General features: G+C 43.3%; 1 long non-coding RNA gene across 1 annotated transcript; it reads right to left on the minus strand.

Moving 5' to 3' along the window:
• Positions 1-269: 269 nt before the first annotated feature.
• On the minus strand, positions 270-1,219 carry LOC113010349 (uncharacterized). The gene is made up of 2 exons (XR_013903096.1): positions 814-1,219; positions 270-728 (listed from the first exon to the last, which is right to left on the minus strand). It is a non-coding gene; the product is annotated as an uncharacterized LOC113010349 (long non-coding RNA).
• Positions 1,220-14,519: the final 13,300 nt, after the last annotated feature.

Below are 14,519 nucleotides of genomic sequence, written 5' to 3' on the forward strand. Positions count from 1 at the left end.
AATTCTGATTCTGATAATATAAATATAACTAAACACCTGTCTAAGAAGCAACATTCATGAAATATGTGTAAGAAAAACATATAGCAAAAATATCTGAGAAACATAGAATGATGGATGAAGATTAAAAGTCACTAACAGGTCTGCTACCATCAGGCTGTGATCTGCACATCTGATCATGAAGAGACAGTTTTAAAGAAACTGCAGTGAAGAGAGAGAATGAATCATTTATGTGAGAAATCTCTCCTTTACAAAGTGAATTAAAGCTTCTGTTTTTATGCAAAAGACATTTTATTAACTGAGTGAAACAAACCAGAGAAGTTTAACAGTGTGTGGCTCCCTCTAGTGGATGTTGTGGAGTATTCTGTTTTCTTTGCTCCAAAGGTTTTTGTACAGAGTTTTGCTGTTTCCTGTCACTGTGGGCTGCAGAGCACAGTAGTACACAGCAGAGTCAGACAGCTGAAGCTTCTGGATCTTCAGAGGAACTGATCTGTTGCTGGAATCCAGTGTGGATGAAAATCTCTCCTTGAACTCGGCTGCTATGTTTCCATCATCCCCACTAACACGACTCAGGATGAATTTGGGGCTGTTGTTTCCATCCTGTTTGTACCAGTAGAGATAATGATTTGATGAGCTGGTGTTATAGAGACAGTCAAGTGTCACTGTGCCTCCTGCAGCAGCAGTCTCTTCTCCTTTTGCTTGCAGCACGTTGTCTTTTTGTGCTCTGCATTCTGTAAAACACCAACAAACAGTATCAGTGTGCTGTTAAAGAATCACGTCAATGTTGATATCAAAGAAACAGAGTTCTGTTCATACCGAGGCACATAGCAGCCAGCAGCACTGAGATGAACAGAGGCGTCATATCTGCAGTGTAGAGTAACTGTGAGCTACAGCAAGTATAAAGAAGCTGTGATCTCTCTGTTTAGTCTTCATCAACACTAAGTTGGTGGATTAGAAGGAGGAGCCTGATCACAGTGACAGGACTCATTCACAGCCCTGTGTTATTCCCCCTGCTGACAGCTTCACACTCAGCACGTCTTTCTGCTGCTTTCAGTGGAGATCTTGTCTTGGATGTAGGTTTGTAGGTTCTCAGTCATCCAGGTGGTGGTAGTCTTAGGAGCTTGAAAGGACGGCGGCTGGACTTCATTATATTATCTGAAGGCGTCTCAAAGCTCATCCAAGAAGCTTCTTCAGTTCTAAATCCAAATGGTGGAGAGTCCCAGGGACTTAAAGCCCAGTGGGAGTTGCCCTTTAAGAAGGTCGTTGATCCATGATTAATAATGTTTCTCATCACGAGCCAAGGTGTGAATCATCACCACCAGAGGTTCCAGTGAAACCATTCTGAGACCTCGTCCTATCATCTGATCTATTGAGATCACCTGACACAAGATGTGAGTGGGGGTGAGGCGTCTGGGAAGGATCTCACACTACACTGTAGGTAGCAGACGGTTGGTGCCATAAGCCCCGCCCTCTATTTAAAGGGGGTCGTTCACAGTGGACACAGATGCTTCTTTCCCTCCACTTTCAAACCATCTGTCTTCTCTGCCCAGAATATGAACACTGGCATCCTCAAGAGTGATTTGACCTTTGACCTTTAGGTGCAGATGTATACCTGAGTCTTGTCCTCTTCTATGTTGTGTCATGCATTTATGGAGTGGCTGTTTGTTTTCTCCAGTGTAGAGGTGTGAGCACTCCTCACTCCACTGCACAGCATGCACTCCATTGTCTCTCTGCTGGACAGTCTAACAGATAGACTTTGCCCAATGTGTCCACATGTGTACAATCTAACATAGATGTTATTCATTGTCTGCAGGTGTCCCTGCTGGAGCTGCAGGAGTTTTCCACAAAAGCTTCAGCTGATTGCTGTCACTGCAACATGAATGAAACAAAGAAAAGAAACTCTGCCTGTTTGACTCTGACTTACCTGGTTATTTTCTTTATGATTACAATTTGTGCACCATTAACCACTAAATTAGGAACATTATTGTCAAGCTCCTGCTTCACTGACCCAGTGTTTTGTGCATTATTGTTCAGGTTTATTCATTTATATAGCACATTTACAAACAACAAAAGTAAAAAATTGAGTTTGAAGACGCGATTTAAAAGAAGTACAGACTCAGAAGTGCGAACAGAAACAGGGAGACTATTCCAGAGTGTAGGTGCTGCAATTGCAAAGGCCCGATCACCTCTGGACTTCAGCCGGGGTCTAGGTTGCTTCTAAGAGCATCTGGCAAGAGGATCTTAGTGCCCTCCTGGGGTCATACAGGTGGAGGAGTTCAGTCAGCTAACTGGTGCCAAATTGTTTTAAATTTTAAAAGTAAGCAAAACAATTTAAAATCTATACGGTGTTTGACAGGGAGTCAGTGCAAATTAGCCAGAAGTGGGGTGATATGATCATACTTTCTGGTTCCTGTTAGAAAGCGTGCAGCAGCATTTTGAAGTAACTGCAAGCGGTAGAGGGAGGATTGTTGGAGGCCCAGACACAGAGAGTTACAGTAGTTCTGTCTACAGGTGATAAATGCATGAATGAGTTTTTCAAGTACGTTTAAAGGAATATAGGGTTTTGCCTTTGATATCAAACACAACTGATAAAAGCTTGTTTTTACCACTGAGAACACTGGCTTCTCCAATTTCAGAGAGCTATCCAAAAAGACTCCAAGGTTTCTTACCGTGTGAGAGAGAAGCTGGCAAGAGGACCAAGGGTGTCTGTTCACTGACCCAGAGCGGTATGACTGTCAGAGACAATTACTTCAGTTTTATTTTCATTCAAAGTGAGAAAGTTTTGTTATAAACAAACGTTAACATCATGAAGACAGCTGAACAAAGGTTGTAGTGGGTCAGAGACATCCAAGTTCAGGGGGAAGTAAATTTGGATGTGGTCGGCATAGCAGTGGAAGGAGATGTTATATTTGTTGAAAGTAGAGCCCAAAGGCAGCATATACAGGCAGAACAAAGTAGGACCAAGAACAGACCCCTGCACTCCACAGTGGACAGGGGCAGAAGAAGAAAAGTACTGGCCCATAGCAAGTCCTCTCTGAAAGAGATGATTTAAACCAAGATAGTACTGTGCCTTTGAAACCAACAACAAGCTCCAGCCTCGATAATAAAATGTGGTGATCAACCGTATCGAATGCAGAGGTCAAATCAAGTAAAACCAAAACCACAGAGCAGCCTGAGTCGCCAGTTAAAAGTTAAAAGTAAATCATTAAAAACTCTTACTAAAGCCGTTTCTGTGCTGTGGCGAGGTTTAAAACCAGACTGGAACTTTTCACCAACATCGTTAGCGTCTAAGAAGGACTGAAGTTGCTTAAGAACTACTTTTTCCAAAATTTTAGACATAAAAGGGAGTTTGGGAATTGGCCTGCAACTGGAGAGAGATTTTTCTTCTTAATAACAGGTTGTACAACAGCATGTTTCAAGGCAATCGGCACACAGCCTGATGACGGTGATGCGTTCAGCAATGGTAGAATATCAGTCCCAATGGTGTTCAAAGCTTCCTTGAAGATGCAGGAGGGAAGAATATCATGCAGGGAATTAGAAATTATCTCCTTTAAGGTGGAGAAAGACACCGGCTCAAACTTGTGAAAAAAATCTGAACTTGAGAAGCAGGAACTTCGCCAGTGTTGAAATCTCCCAATTCTTTGAATCTTTGGGCTGAAGGAGGGACAATGTATCAATGCTCAATCAACAATCATTTATTTCCATACAATTCAACAGTCAGAGCATTACAACGTCCGGACGGGAGAGATGCTACCAGAGGGTCAGGCACATGTCTCAAAATGGTGACAGGTTGCTCAGCTTTTTATAGTCTCTAGTGGCCCCCAGCTAGTCGTAAAAGCCAAAACATCACATTTTTTCTCTGTTACAGCGCCTAAGTTATGACCTCGGCAGTTGTTTCTCTGCTTTCTGTAAGGTGGGGGTGTGGAATGTGGTCTGTCTATCTCCCCTGTCTTTAGACACAGAGTCTCCTGCTTACAACCTTCTCTTCATGATTCAACAATTAAGCATGTCAAGAAAACAGTGTAACACATTCCCAGCAGATCAAGGATACAGAGTGATGCACATTTATCTAATGAACTAATATGTGAATATGTTCTGTTAACTCAAAAGTATAATGAGAACTACACTACATACAGCTCACACACTCTATATTAAAGGGTATAATGTGATCTACAGCAGTATTCTAATTCAACTACTTTGATTACATATATAAGGTAACATATGATAACAGAATAATCTAATACCAGCTAATGTCGGCAAATATGGAGGACTTAGGGCTGAGATTTTATCAGTGAAATACTGTAAGAAGTTATCACAGAGTGCAGGGGAAGCATCTCTATGAGTCATGACATCAGGGTTAATCATAGAGTTATGACTCGAGGCTTGTGACTGATTGTTGTAATTATACCTGACAGGAAGGCAGACTTGGCAGCTTTAACAGTCTTTTGATATTTTGATAAACAATTTTGGAGGTTGTCAGAAGAGACCTGAAGTTTGTCCTTTTTCCATTTTCTCTCAGCGTGACGGTAGTAGGTAGACGGTAGTTTGGTTCAACCAGGGTTGACGTAACAGTTTAGTCCTTAGAGGAGCCACGGTATCGAGAACAGAGGAGCAAGCTGAGTTAAACAGATGACTGAGCTCATCAACCGAAAGATCCGCATTACTGTTAGCATTACAAAGGACAGAGTTGGTAAAAGCAGCAGAGAAACGAGCAGTGGTCTGGGAATTAATCGTGCACCATTGGTGCAACGGACCCACACCACTCAGCTCCACGTTACACACTGAAACGTTGTTGTTATTCTTTGATTTCTCCTTTGTCTATAACTTCTTGTATTCTTCTTGTAAAAAAGAGACCTCTACTCATGCTGGGCTCCTGGGAGGACAGCATGAGAACCGGAAACAAAAAAAACTCCTCTGCACAAAAAACCACATAAATGTCCACAGCACAACATTATGGAACATGTGACAAGCCACAGGGTCGGGTGGAGGGTGAGTAGTCATCCGAAGCAAACACAGCAGCCATCCTGCCCTGTTCTACCAATCCAGCGCGGGCTCAGACCCGCCGTGTTCCCAGGAGGGAACAAGCATCGAAGGCGTTTGGAAAGGGAGGGGGGATGTGTGCGTGCATATCAGTGTATATGTATGTGTGTGCATGTCCAGAGTTCAGCTGAGACAGTGTCCTTCGCCCTGCCAGGCTAAGTAAACAGTCTTCCAGCCAACCCAGGTGGCCTTGCATGGAATGGGAAGGAACAGACTAAACACAGTCGTTATCAGGGTGTTGTTGTTCAGCTCCAGCCTTGAGACCACAGCTGGCACCGAAAGGGTCTCCGCATGAAGTGATGTTATTATTTACTTTACTGCGAACAGCTCATATGAATTTCAAAGCAGTTCTACAGTCCAACACTGGTCTCTCAATCTCCCCTTGGGGAGCCGCGAGCTTCGCCATACTTGCGCTCTGTGATGTTGTCATTCTTGTGCTCAAAGAGCCGATTCTGAGAACTCACGACAGTGTGCCTCCCTGAGATGTCATCCAATTTGCGCCCAGAGATCTTATTCGAGTATTCACGGCAGCCGTCAGCCTTTCCAAGATCTTATCCGTGCTGCATTCAATGAGCCCATTTTGAGAAACTCACGTCTCCTCCCATCGTTTCAATCCCTTTGTTTTTACTTTGTTTTAAAGCCTTTACTTGTCATATGCTGTGGGAGTGTCTGGTCGGGCGTGGTCCAGGTTCCTGTCATTCGTCCCTGGGGGTGGAGTTGGCCAGCTCATCACCTGTTGTCAATCTCCGGGGCTCCACCTAGAGGGTTTTTAAGCCGGCACGGCCTGCCACTCCTCGCCAGTTCGTCCTGCTACCATCTGTGGTAAACTCGGCCTCCTCTGAGCTCTGACTCTGTATATCTGGACCATGGGTTAATGTGTTTTTGTTTCCTGTATTCTTCAGATTCACCACCCGTCGCACTCATCAGTAGTGCTGGTTTGGTCTCCATTCTGTTCTTCCGTCTGCTCTGAACCCGAGGATTATATACTCCACTTCTCCTCAGCCTGCCCTTCAGTCCGTATTCTCCACCTCCTTGGAATCTGGACCGGACTCTCCACACTCTTGACCCTCTCTGGAATACTCCCACGGCAGCCTTTTTCCCGCCTAATAACTAGGGTCTCCAAGTAAGCCCAAGACTATCCACTGGCACTCCGTACCTCTTTCCCTTACTTGTTTTTTTCCATTCAGTAACATCTCTCTCCTGTGTTTACAGAAGTTCCCTTTAGAGTTCTCCCCGTGCTCTACGCCGGTCTCTCCGCCCACGGATTTCCCTTAGTTTCTGCGTATGGTTTCTGTTAAACCCAGTTCTGTTCACGTTTTTTTCTTTTCAATAAATTATACACAGTTCTAAGCAAATTGAGTCTGCTCTTGAGTCCACCGCATTCTCGCCCGTGACATTACTTTATACGCCGTTCAATAGTCGACCTTCATCTTACAGAGAATGTGATGATTTTATGGGTAATTAAAGTCAGTCATATATCCACAAACACAACAAGCTGAAAGTCAGTGATGCTGCTTGGTTTGCAGTCCTGAATATCACGGCACAATAGAATAGAATAGAATAGAATTCAACTTTATTGTCATTGCACATGCACAGGTACAGGGCAACGAAATGCAGTTTGCATCCATCCAGAAGTGCTTTAGTGATATAGATATATTACAATATATATTAGCAATAATATACATATGTGAGTATATTACAGAAAAGGGTCTATTATGGTATGTTATAATGTACACGGTATGAAGTATGTTGTGAATATTCTATAACTATAAGTATGTACAGGCTGTAGTGAGTACAAGCTATGTACAGGCTATGAACAGGATATAAATATGAAAAACTATACAGAATATGAAATAAATAACTTTACAGAAATCTGAGATATACAGCTATACAGAAATGGGAACTATGCAAGTTGTAAACAGTTGTAGGGTTAAAAATTATCGTATGTACAGAATGATTATTACAGAGCTATGCAGTAGTGCAGTTAAGATAAGTGAGGGTGTAGATAGTTTCTACAGAGGCTATATAAAGTGCTAGTGGTTGTGAGTGGTGGTTCAGTCCATGTTATTATTGTGTGTTTGAGGGTACAGTTGTCCATTGTGGGAGTGTGTATGTTCAGTCCATGTGTTAACGTGGGTCAGATGTCAGGAGGCAGAGTTCAGGAGTCTGACAGCTGTGGGGAAGAAGCTGTTCCGGTACCTGGTGGTCTTAGTCCGGAGGCTACTGTAGCGCCTCCCAGAGGGCAGGAGGGTGAAGAGTCCATCTGATGGGTGACTGGGGTCTTTGATGATTTTCCCAGCCCTTTTCAGACACCGCTTCCTGTAGATGTCTTTCATGGCAGGAAGTGGTGCTCCGGCGATGCGCTGGGCAGTTTTCACGACCCTCTGCAACGCCTTCCGGTCCGAGGCAGAGCAGTTCCCGTACCAGACTGTTATACAGTTGGTCAGGATGCTCTCGATGGTGCAATGATAGAAGTTCACCAGGATGTCTGAGGACAGGTGGTTCTTCCTCAGAGTCCTCAAGAAGAAGAGGCGCTGGTGAGCCTTCTTGACCAGCTTGGAGCAGTTGGTCGTCCAGGTGAGATCCTCGGAGATGTGGACTCCCAGGAACTTGAAGCTGCTCACACGCTCCACAGCCGTCCCCTTAATGTGGATGGGTGGATGTGGGTCAGCATTCCTCCTGTAGTCCACGATGAGCTCCTTGGTCTTCTCGGTGTTGGGCAGCAGGTTGTTTCTGTCGCACCACTCAGCCAGACGATCCACCTCTTCCCTGTAGGCAGCCTCATCGTCGTCACTGATGAGGCCAATCACCGTGGTGTCATCTGCAAACTTAATGATGGTGTTGGAACCATCAGCAGGTCTGCAGTCGTGGGTGAAGAGGGAGTAGAGGAAAGGGCTCATCACACAGCCTTGTGGTACACCGGTGTTCATCGTGATTGTAGATGAGCAGTGGTTATCCAGCCGGACATGTTGGGGGCGGTTGGTCAGGAAGTCCAGTAACCATTTGCAGATGAGGGAACTGATGCCAAGCAGGATCCACTGCACTGTTAATGTGAGCTATGTTATATTGCTGCCTCTGTTCGGTGGTGTCGAGCCAAACGGACTTTAACGTGTGTTTGAACGAGCTGACGGTTCACTCGTTAAGCTGAAAGAAAGATGCTTTAATCACAGCAGTCACACATGTGTCCACTGCACCATCTGGAACTCTTCTTGTTTACACTCGTAATAACACAAACACTAAATCCTGCTTCTCTGGTGCTGTTGTGTAGCAGTGTGTACACCTGAGACTGTCACCTGTCTGTCTGTCCTGCACTCTCTCTCTGTTTCTTTCTCTCTGATTGTGGAATAAAAGTATGAACATGTGTTTATAAGTTACACTTGTGTTTGAATCCTGCAGCTTATCACACATTTGATGTCCATGTGTGACGACTGCAAGTGTCCAGAGTGAGGACAGACTGAGGGACCCACTGCTGCACATCATCTGTGAGGCTTTGCACCCCTGATGATCCACCAGGACAAACTCAGCAGTGTGTGAGGAAGAGGAGGAGGAAGAGCCAGCAGCAGCTGACAGATGGAGAGAATAGACAGACTGTTCCCTGTTTGTGAAGGACTGCTAGGAAAGTTTAACATAACTGTCTGTCCTGAATCAGTCTTATTAGGTAATGTTCAAATAATTTTATTCTCCCAGTGTTTCCAGTGTGGGAGAAAGTACTCAGAGTACTCAGGGCCTTCAAGCTACACACTATGAAAGGCAGCAACAAGTTTAATGTTCAGAAACCTAAAGTCTGTATCAGCAGCAGAATGGAGCTAAAAATAAATGTTGGTTTCAGTTCTATCAAGCTTTGAGTATTTTGGATCAGTAGCACTGCTGTGTTTGTTGCATCATATTGCTGTAACTGTTTATATGCTTTATATATTCTGAGCTAAGTTGATCTATAGTGTTACATCATATTCTATAAGGATGTTATGTGTTTGTAGACTGCCCAGTTTGACCCATTTAGCAGACGTCAGCCTGTTTAAGGCTCTGATATCTATTCTGTGTGACTTACAGCAGTTATGACATGGTCTGATTTTCTCACCCAATAAAGGAATATTTCATATATCAGTCTACTCTTCATTCTATCAGACACAGTTATCACAGCTCGTACATTTGCTTTTTACACATATATGTAAGCATTGAGCCAAATTTAGTAATGCCAACATATTAAACGAACAATATTTGTCTCTTATATATAACACATCTATATATACACTGTCAAAGATACTCGTCTTTGAGTGAAGATTTAAGGTGATAGGAAATATAAATAAATGCCAGAGATGATTACTTTTTTCAGGTAACGAGTAAAGTAAGGGATTACTATTGCAAAAACAGTAATTAGATTACCGTTACTTTTCCGTAGGAACGCTGCGTTGCTGCGTTACTAAAACCTTGATTTTTTGCGAGAATGTCTCATAACAGTGACGTAAGCGAGTGCGACGTTCGTGACAACAGCTGTGTGCAGATCAACAATGGCTCATATATCGATGGTGGGAGAGAGTATGAGCGTGCAGCGTTTAAAGCGTGGAAGTACTGACCTTACTTTGAGTTTGATTCCATAAAAAGTGACAAAAACATTAGTGTCCGCTGTGCGTGGGAAGAAAACTTCTTTTTACAGCGAAAAAAACCCCTAAACTTCCGAGCAAGCACCGAGTAGCTGCGACGTAATGGGAAACTCACAGAGAAACTCGCGGATTCTTCCACTGACCGCTGCGGCACACCTGCACCAGGGTAAACCTCCGCCTGCCCCACTCCTGCTTTAGGGGTGAAAATAGAGCAACGGGACCGCTGAGTCTTTGACTTTATTTATTTTCTGCTGTTTTTACTTGCATCTATTTGAAAGACTGAGTGTAAACACAAAAAACTATTTTATTTTATGTGCTGGAATGTGCAGAAAATAGGTTTAAATGTTAAACTAATTTCTTCCAGTCAGAGAATGTTGCATATAATTAATTTTTTGCTTGATGCATAAAGTTAAAAGATTAAAACTAATAAAACAAGTTTTAAAAAGAGACTTTTCCATTTGATTACATTTTGTATGATGGATTATGCAGAAAAAGTAGAATTGGGCTGAAAGATCTATCGTTTTATCACCTATTCAGGTTGTAAATCGTGTTTTTAAAGGGTAACTAAGTAACTAAGTAATTAATTACTTTTGAAAATAAGTAATCAGTAAAGTAACGGGATTACTTTTTGGGGGAAGTAATTGGTAATTAGTTACTGATTACTTTTTTCAAGTAACTTGACCAACACTGATAAATGCAACTTGAATCTTTACTGAAGCTCAGTGTTTGACACAGAGTTCAGGCTCACTGCTGTAATATATCATAATAATCTGACAATAACTATAATATTGGCCATATTATATTTACTTTACCAAAGTGAGATGACTTTACTCTCATGAACAACATTAGCTAATTGTTATTTACTAAGTAATCGTGAACTACTAACTATACATGAAGCCCAACAATCATGTTTCACAGTCCTGTGGTCTCAGCCTCAGATACTCAACTAATCAAATCAAAGCTCATGTAAACAAACAACTGATAAAAAGATTTTCTCCTTCATTTCTGTCAAACAAAGCTGTATGGCATGTTTCCAGCATTTAGTATCATGGTTGAGGCATCCTGAGCAGCGCGACGGAGGCTAGACCGTCCCATTTCACAAGGCTCTCACTTCCGGCCATAGCGGTCTTTGAGTACGCTGCCCTTGTGGACCGTTAAGGCTGCAGACCCTGAACTGGGATACAGCCACTGTCTCTGAATCAGAATCAGAGGTTTAACAGTGTGTGGCTCCCTCTAGTGGATGTTGTGGAGTATTCTGTTGTCTTTGCTCCAAAGGTTTTTGTACAGAGTTTTGCTGTTTCCTGTCACTGTGGGCTGCAGAGCACAGTAGTACACAGCAGAGTCAGACAGCTGAAGCTTCTGGATCTTCAGAGGAACTGATCTGATGCTGGAATCCAGTGTGGAGGAAAATCTCTCCTTGAACTCGGCTGCTATGTTTCCTTGATCCCCACTAACACGGCTCAGGATGAATTTGGGGCTGTTGTTTCCATCCTGTTTGTACCAGAAGAGATAATTAGTTGTTGTACTGCTGTTATAGAGACAGTCAAGTGTCACTGTGCCTCCTGCAGCAGCAGTCTCTTCTCCTTTTGCTTGCAGCACGTTGTCTTTTTGTGCTCTGCATTCTGTAAAACACCAACAAACAGTATCAGTGTGCTGTTAAAGAATCACGTCAATGTTGATATCAAAGAAACAGAGTTGTGTTCATACCGAGGCACATAGCAGCCAGCAGCACTGAGATGAACAGAGGCGTCATATCTGCAGTGTAGAGTAACTGTGAGCTACAGCAAGTATAAAGAAGCTGTGATCTCTCTGTTTAGTCTTCATCAACACTAAGTTGGTGGATTAGAAGGAGGAGCCTGATCACAGTGACAGGACTCATTCACAGCCCTGTGTTATTCCCCCTGCTGACAGCTTCACACTCAGCACGTCTTTCTGCTGCTTTCAGTGGAGATCTTGTCTTGGATGTAGGTTTGTAGGTTCTCAGTCATCCAGGTGGTGGTAGTCTTAGGAGCTTGAAAGGACGGCAGCTGGACTTCATTATATTATCTGAAGGCGTCTCAAAGCTCATCCAAGAAGCTTCTTCAGTTCTAAATCCAAATGGTGGAGAGTCCCAGGGACTTAAAGCCCAGTGAGAGTTGCCCTTTAAGAAGGTCATTGATCCATGATTAATAATGTTTCTCATCATGAGCCAAGGTGTGAATCATCACCACCAGAGGTTCCAGTGAAACCATTCTGAGACCTCGTCCTATCATCTGATCTATTGAGATCACCTGACACAAGATGTGCGTGGGGGTGAGGCGTCTGAGAAGGATCTCACACTACACTGTAGGTAGCAGACGGTTGGCGCCCGCCCTCTATTTAAAGGGGGTCGTTCACAGTGGACACAGATGCTTCTTTCCCTCCTCTTTCAAACCATCTGTCTTCTCTGCCCAGAATATGAACACTGGCATCCTCAAGAGTGATTTGACCTTTGACCTTTAGGTGCAGATGTATACCTGAGTCTTGTCCTGTTCTATGTTGTGTCATGCATTTATGGAGTGGCTGTTTGTTTTCTCCAGTGTAGAGGTGTGAGCACTCCTCACTCCACTGCACAGCATGCACTCCATTGTCTCTCTGCTGGACAGTCTAACAGATAGACTTTGTCCAATGTGTCCACATGTGTACAATCTAACATAGATGTTATTGGGCGACCGTGGCTCAGGGGGTTGGGAATCGCATCTGTAGCCGGAAGGTCGCCGGTACGATCCCCGGGCTCTCTGTCCTGGTCGTTGTGTCCTTGGGCAAGACACTTTACCCTACCGCCTACTGGTGTTGGCCAGAGGGGCCGATGGCGCGATACGGCAGCCTCGCCTCTATCGGTCTGCCCCAGGGCACACACCAACAAACATCAAAGGTGACATAAAACAGGCCTGATGATAGTTAAAACTCATTTGATCCAAAAGTAAAAAATTGAGTTTTAAGACGCGATTTAAAAGAAGTACAGACTCAGAAGTGCGAACAGAAGCAGGGAGACTATTCCAGAGTGTAGGTGCTGCAATTGCAAAGGCCCGATCACCTCTGGACTTCAGCCGGGGTTTAGGTTGCTTCTAAGAGCATCTGGCAAGAGGATCTTAGTGCCCTCCTGGGGTCATACAGGTGGAGGAGTTCAGTCAGCTAACTGGTGCCAAATTGTTTTAAATTTTAAAAGTAAGCAAAACAATTTAAAATCTATACGGTGTTTGACAGGGAGCCAGTGCAAATTAGCCAGAAGTGGGGTGATATGATCATACTTTCTGGTACCTGTTAGAAAGCGTGCAGCAGCATTTTGAAGTACCTGCAAGCGGTAGAGGGAGGATTGTTGGAGGCCCAGACACAGAGAGTTACAGTAGTTCTGTCTACAGGTGATAAATGCATGAAGGAGTTTTTCAAGTACTTTTAAAGGAATATAGGGCTTCGCCTTTGATATCAAACACAACTGATAAAAGCTTGTTTTTACCACTGAGAACACTGGCTTCTCCAATTTCAGAGAGCTATCCAAAAAGACTCCAAGGTTTCTTACCGTGTGAGAGAGAAGCTGGCAAGAGGACCAAGGGTGTCTGTTCACTGACCCAGAGCGGTATGACTGTCAGAGACAATTACTTCAGTTTTATTTTCATTCAAAGTGAGAAAGTTTTGTTATAAACAAACGTTAACATCATGAAGACAGCTGAACAAAGGTTGTAGTGGGTCAGAGACATCCAAGTTCAGGGGGAAGTAAATTTGGATGTGGTCGGCGTGTCAGTGTGGATCATGATGTTCATCTTTAACAACTGAAGAAGAGAAAACAGTAGAAGAATCTTCTTGTATCTGCCAAAATGTTTCATGACTGAATTTTAACACTGGGAATTTGGAGAGTGTGGAGTCCTGATATCCGGTGTAGTGGTGCAGTGTGGGGAGAAGAATCAGTAGGAAATGAGACATTGTTGGTCTTTGCAGGTTAAAGTGAAGCTTTGAGACTTAAAGTGACTTCAGACTGAACTTCAACAACGTGTGAAATGGATCTGATACCATCAATGATGGCGCTGCTTTAAATGTCCAATCAGAACACAGAGGAGAAACTCTACCTATGACATCATCAAGAGGAAACACAAAGACGTGATTCTTATAAAAAAAATGAAGGAAAAGTTTAAACCATGCAGGAGAAAATGTGAGAATAACAAAGTAAATCTTTCAGCTGTAAAACATCATTAATGCACCAACAATGTTGGGAGTTTATTACTAGTTACTGTATTTGACTTCTGATGCTTTTTGCACACATCATCACTAAATAAGGAATAAAATGTCTTCATGTCTGAACGTTCCTGCAGTTGGTTTGTGGTTGATGTGGATTTGCTGCTCATGTGAATCCTCCCACAGTGTTTCATTAGCAGCTGTAACCACAGTGACTCTGATAAAACAGGAATTAGCAGAATCCATCTGATATGAAGCTGTGCTTTGAATACCACTTCCCTCCTCTTTGAAGAGTAGTCAGATATCTGTGTTCAGGTTTTTGTACAGCCTCTTCTACACTTTGTATCACTGTGTTTCTAGAGCACAGTAGTAGAGAGCTGTGTCTGCCAGGGTTAGGGCTGCTATGGTCAGATTAGTTGATGAAGAAGATGTTTCTGAGTCATATCGTTTATCATGAATATATTGAGCCGCAGATCCTTTTCCTTTTTTCCAGAGTATAAACTGAGGAGCCTGAAGGTCAGAATCATGTCTGTACCAGTAAAGGTTAGCATAATCCGATGTTGTCTTATAGCTACATGTGAGTTTGACAGATTGTCCTTCTGTTTCAGTGACTTCAGGTTGTTGAGGAGTGATTGAGTCTCCAGCTGTTAGTCCTGGAAAAAGAAAGAAGAAAAGTAGTGAAATGCAGTCTGT

This window comes from Astatotilapia calliptera, chromosome 18 (genome assembly GCF_964374335.1).
Source record: "Astatotilapia calliptera chromosome 18, fAstCal68.1, whole genome shotgun sequence".
Classification (NCBI taxonomy): Eukaryota; Metazoa; Chordata; class Actinopteri; order Cichliformes; family Cichlidae; genus Astatotilapia; species Astatotilapia calliptera.